The sequence below is a fragment of the Micropterus dolomieu genome, linkage group LG23, assembly GCF_021292245.1.
Source record: "Micropterus dolomieu isolate WLL.071019.BEF.003 ecotype Adirondacks linkage group LG23, ASM2129224v1, whole genome shotgun sequence".
Classification (NCBI taxonomy): domain Eukaryota; kingdom Metazoa; phylum Chordata; class Actinopteri; order Centrarchiformes; family Centrarchidae; genus Micropterus; species Micropterus dolomieu.
Window position 1 is genome coordinate 2,672,925 of NC_060172.1, and position 6,277 is coordinate 2,679,201.

Below are 6,277 nucleotides of genomic sequence, written 5' to 3' on the forward strand. Positions count from 1 at the left end.
TGTATAATCACCAGTTTAGTGAGTACTATATAAATACATCTGTTACTGTGATAAACTGTTTTTCATGAACGCAGATATGATGAAGATGTGAACAATGAAACGATGTGGATTCTGTGTTTGAGGCTTAAATGAAAGGGTGGCAGTAAAGCAAACATGACCTATAGGTTTACTAAGCTAGTTAATCTGGCTGATCTTTAAACCAGTCAAATATTTGTGTGGGTTTAGTTTGAATCTATAGACACTATGGAAACAACACAAGGAGTTCCTGCACACCTGTCTGCTCTCAGCCTGCACGCACACCTGCAGTCCATCAGCTCGTCACCTCAGCAGTAGATCCACTCCGGCTTGACTCCCTCTTGTCCTCAGATCGCGGCCTTTGCTGCTGTGGAAGTTTACGTCTCTGTCTTCATACTCTATTTATTAAACAACTGTGTCTCGTGCCTGGTTTATTCCTGTGATTAATGGGTTTGTTTCCTGGGTCTCTGGCTCATGGCCTCACGCCTGCCTGCTAACGTCTCCTCTCCACTTCAGCTCCTACATGTCCTACACTTAACGTCCACCTTCCAGCGCAGTGACAACAGGCCTTCTTCGGCCAAATGCTCCACAGAGAGGAGCTACAACTGGGGGTCATAAAGCAGGGGGGCTTTGGATGGCCTGGTGCAACATATGGAGGGGAACTAAGGAGAAGGAACATGATTATTATGAGAAACAAACAACCGAGGGTTTGCTGACCTGAATCAATTATTTTAACTGGGTTCCTTTTTTATTTGTTGCTTCACCAATATTGTTAATGATTTATCTGAATTGAATCCATTGGTGCGGAGGGCATGAACCAACCGTAGCCTGTTTACCTGAAGACCTGTGGTTGGTTGTTGCTAATAAAACCAAAGGGAGCTGTGATTCTAGTGTGCAGGTGCTTCTTGTATCACAAAAAACATAGATGAGCAACACGTTCTCATCCCAGAGCGTCACATAAGGACTCTTTGTCCAGACCCCTTGGCGTCACTTTTAACACCCTGGGTACATCTTTAGCGTCGTTTTTGTACATGTAGGGCTCCGCTGGGAAGTTGGCAAGAACAAATATGCAACGCCCGGTTACAATTTCAAAATAAAAGAAGCTGCTGCAGTTTGGTTCGGTTTAGGCACCAAAACTACTTGCTTTTGTTTAGGAAAAGATCATGGTTTCAAGTTAAGTAACTTACGTAACGGCACTAAAAGGGATCACTGTTGACTTTTTGTTTCACACAGGAAACACAGGTCTCCCGGGTTAAAGTCTGGTTTTTGTTTCTTCCATCCACCCAGCCACCTCCTTACTCTGACTTGATAAGACACGTGCCTTTGGTGTGGGAGACCCGGGTTCGATTCCAACCGTGACATCCACCAATGTGTCTTTGACCCCTCGTTGCTCCAGAGGTGCGACCTCACACAAACACAGCAATTGTAAGTCGCTTTGGATAAAAGTGTCAGCTAAAAATTGACTAATGAATATGGAAATAACTAATAATAGTACTTGTAGTGTTGAACAATGGCACTAATAGGTGCCGTGTGCGTGGGTACCAGATGCCGAAAGACGTGACAAAGCATAGCTATCTGATGCGCGAGTCCATAAGACGCTCCTCTAAAAATGCAAATTTGAACATCTACATCAGGACAAACTCCATCTACAACTTTTCAGAGTCTAAGTCTTGTCACAAACGAATGGCATTAAATTCCACAGTCTGAACTAACCAAGTGATCCGGATCAGACCTGAGCAGCTTTTTACCCTCCTGACTGATCTGAAACTCCAGGGCTCCGCAGTCAAGTCAGCAATAAATAAATATGCAAAAACTTTTTGAGTATGTGTTTTTTTGTTTGGAAAACATATAGACCCCGATTGACTTCAGGTTTTGGTTTCAAACTAAATTAAGAATAGAAATACACAAATCTTAAGTTGAGTGTTTCACACAGGAAACACACACTGGTGTTTGACCCAGACAACCATACCGACCTCCTCGCTATGCAGAGTTTTTGAGGCCTGCTTGTAGCTTTGAACAATGATGCTGAAGGATTACTCAGTGTGTTAACAAGTCTTGACCAAGAGTCCATAGTGAGAACGTGTTGGACGCTTCCAGCAGGCGATATGAACTTAACCACATTTATTTGTTTCCTGGAAAGCTTTCTGTTCTCTACCTGTTACATGTTCATACATTTCACTCTCTGTATGTTTGCAGAGCTGATAACTCACCCCCCCTCCTCACTGCTTCACGTGGGCTCAGCCACAGCCGACGCACATCAATAACTTTTATCCACAGCTGCACGCGGCCGACGCTAATGTGACTAATTTGGGGGTTGATGGCGGGAAGGGGGGGGCCAGTGACTGATGGATCCAGATTCCTGTACTAAAGCAAACAATGATGTCCTGAAAAGCCTGCTCTTATTTTTAGGGTCTGACTGTGTCTTTACGTAACGGGTCACAGTAATAAGAATAGCTCCATCAATCACCGGGGCAGCGCCGTCCAAACGCTCTGGGAACGCTGGGATCAGAAAAGAGCTCGGTGTGCCAGAGAGGCCCGACCGGCCAAGACACGTTTCCACTTTCACTGTCCAAAAGCTGCTCCACTCATGGATACCAGAGAAGTCTATTTACTATTATATCATTATCACTACAGCACTGAGTACTGGTTCTTACTGCTTTTGGATCACTTGAGTGTTTCCTTCAGAGAGACTTTAAATCTGACAGATTCAGTTTGTGGTCACTTTCTAGATCCAGATCTCTCTTTCAGATCTCTCTCATCCAACTTACTGCACGATAAAAATCTTTAATGAAATACAAACTTGGGCTTAAAGCTACAGAGCTCTGTGACCTCTGACCCTGCGCTGCACTGTTCTCCAGCGTTGTGTGCACAGATCTTTAAGGTTGTAGGTTTGGTTTCATAAGTAGAAACTGAACAATAAAGTTTCAGAAATAAAATGAGCAGATAAAACAATATGATGCACTGGTTGTCATGATTTCCATAATGATGTCAGTCTAACAAAACACTTGGAAATGCTACAAATAACCAGAGTTAAATTCAGAATCCTGAGACCGTATTTCAACCTGTGGTCAAGACGTCTTAGGTCAGGACAGCCCAGGAGGCAAAACTCAGGGCAAAAAAGTCACAAAGCACTTGCTGCTGGTAAAGCTAATGACTGTGAGCCAATGATAATCATCCAAGGCAACCAGCTGATCAGATCCTCTCTTATCTCATCTAGACTTTGGCAGCTGGACAGACTACAAACTAAAACTGGAAATGTAGGCACTGATAAGATCATTTGCTTTTTTCCTTCCTCTCTTCTTTCATTTATTGTTGTAGTTGTTGGTCGTTAGTTTTAAAGCATGGGAAATATATTGCATACCCTCCCTAAATCCACAACACACAGGTGTAGGCGGGCTCCACTACAGGCCCCTAAAGCTGATGATACACGGAGCAACTTTTAGAGCAATCGTGCAGGGTAACGTTGCTGTCAAAAAGATACCGTAATCCACTCCACCCGTCCCGCACCGCCGCTATCCGTTCAATAGCCGGACTTGCCACTAGCAAGATTGCCCAGCAACATTGCTCAAAAAGTTGCCCCGTGTATCATCAGCTTAAAGGTTGCACACAATCAGAAACAATGTTCCTGGGAGGAGAGTGTTGCATTCAGGAGCAGCGTTCAGTGTTAACTAATGTTGAAACACAGTCGTCTGCAGCCTGTTTGAGATGTTTCCGTTTGTTTTTAATGAACGTTCCCTGGAACGCAGGACTGATACTGAGTGCATTATACTGGTGAAATAAAATCTAACTCCTCTCTGGTGAGCTCTCAGTATAACTCTTAACTCCATCACAGTCTCCCTTCCTTCATGTTGACTATTCTTCCTTCAGTTTTAGTTTTATTTCACTTCTTTTCATCTTCTTTCTTACCTTCTGTCATCCCGTTCTTCTTTCATCGTATTTTTCTGTCTTTTTAACTTTCACTGTTCATTTGAACTGATCTTGCGGCATTTGCCTTTGCTAAAGGTCGTTCCAACTTGGTGCAGCCGGAGAAAAGCAACTGCGGTCGCCGGACTCAGAAAACTCAGAGTTTTGCAGCACCGGACAAAGTTCAGTCCAACATGCATCACGTCAAGTCAGATGCACCTAGTGACTTTCCTAGTTACAGTGAATGTTTTACATACTGACACTTGTTTTTTTTGTTTTTTAGAAAGGTTCAAACTGCAGGAGATTTGCAAGACAATATTTAAACGGGCAGTAAAACAGGAGGGTTGACGGGTACGTGCGAAAATTCCTAACTTTAACTTCGGATCCTTGAAGAAATCATACCACTAATACTTGTTTACTTACAGGACTTTTATTTTTGTTTATATTTCCTTTATGGTGTTACTGATATGCTTTTATTTTGGAGGCGAGTGTTTCTTCCTGGCAGGGAGTCCAGTGGGTCGGTCTCTCCTGGCTCTCTGTTCCTCAGTGATGGATCCACAAACACACTGAGAGTCTATCAATTTTTTTTTTAACAGGCCCTTTTCTGCACAGAGAAACAAAAGTCCAGCTCATTTTCACCTCCACAGTTATTCTCACTGATAATGAGCTCAGAAGATTTCACAAGTCCAACAACAGGCAACCGCAGTCTGTGCTTCTCATGCATACGTGATTTTTATATTTATCGTGAAACAAAATATATTAAAAAAACAGGATCCATTGTTCCACATCTGATATTCATATTCAGATCATTTATCAGTTCATTAATAATTCAGCTTATTTTATGCACATTATTTACATTTTTATGCAAAATAAATGTTGTGCGTTGACAAGAAAAACACGCCACACTTTGTCCTACTGTTCTATTGTAAAAACTTTGCTTGATTTTTTCATTTAGTTTTGACATGTGATGCTGATCCTCTACATTAGTGTTTGTGGATTTCCACTTTTTCCTTTTAAAATCTGCTCCATGCGACTTTGTTTTTACGTTAGAGCCTCTCTGTTTAAGAGGCTGGACTGTGGAAGGTTTCAGCTGAAATGTTTGTGACTCTCGTAGAACACAACAAACAAGAACTCAGAGGTCAGGAATCCTCCCAGTTTAAGTGCTTATTTGACATGAGAGGCACCACCCGGCTCTGCAGAGAATTATAGATGCAGCATGTTAATATTTCACATTATTCGGGCGTGCGGGGGTCAGTGCTGAACAGTATGAGAGGTGGCAGCAGGCAGATTGTTGTGGTGGAACCTCAGACTCGCTGATGGAGGCGATTACATAACGCCTGGACGAACACACGGTGCACGGCGGCGGCCTGCAGACCTGTGCCAGCTCCGGGCCATGTGGTGAGGACGGGCTGGTCTGCACAGGAAGTGACTGGCGACAGGACGATGACTCTGCATGTTCAGGGCCGACTCCACAAAAACAGTTCGGTTATCTGTTGGACCACGCAAACACAAGCCTGAAACATTTCACTGGAAGATATTTAGATATCTGAGTTATATTTGCACCGTCATCACTTAAAAACTTTAAATTTCTTTCATTATTTAATTTAGATAGTTTTTTAAAACACTGAACTGGATCTGAACTTTTTGGTGTTTAGAAAATAACAACCCGGGTCCAAATATGTCCTTAATTAGGCGACAGTAACTTCATCTGCGTGCTGTTTGATGGACGTGTGCAGACAGATGACAATGGAAGAAGCGGAGCTGATGTGGATTTCATTCACATTTGCATGTGTTGTGTGTGTGATGGGGCTTTTTTTGGAAGATGGGGAGATTAGAGAATCCGATAGCAGGAAGCTTCCAGTAACAGCGTAGCCATGTCAGTATACTGTACAAACACGCAGTATCTATACACTCACCTAACGGGTTATTAGGAACACCACTTCAATTTCTCATGAATGCAATCATCTAATCAACCAATCACATGGCAGTTGCTTCAATGCATTTAGGGGTGTGGTCCTGGTCAAGACAATCTCCTGAACTCCAAACTGAATGTCAGAATGGGAAAGAAAGGTGATTTAAGCAATTTTGAGCGCGGCATGGTTGTTGGTGCCAGACGGGCCGGTCTGAGTATTTCACAATCTGCTCAGTTACTGGGATTTTCACGCACAACCATTTCTAGGGTTTACAAAGAATGGTGTGAAAAGGGAAAAACATCCAGTATGCGGCAGTCCTGTGGGCGAAAATGCCTCGTTGATGCTAGAGGTCAGAGGAGAATGGGCCGACCGATTCAAGCTGATAGAAGAGCAACTTTGACTGAAATAACCACTCGTTACAACCGAGGTATGCAGCAAAGCATTTG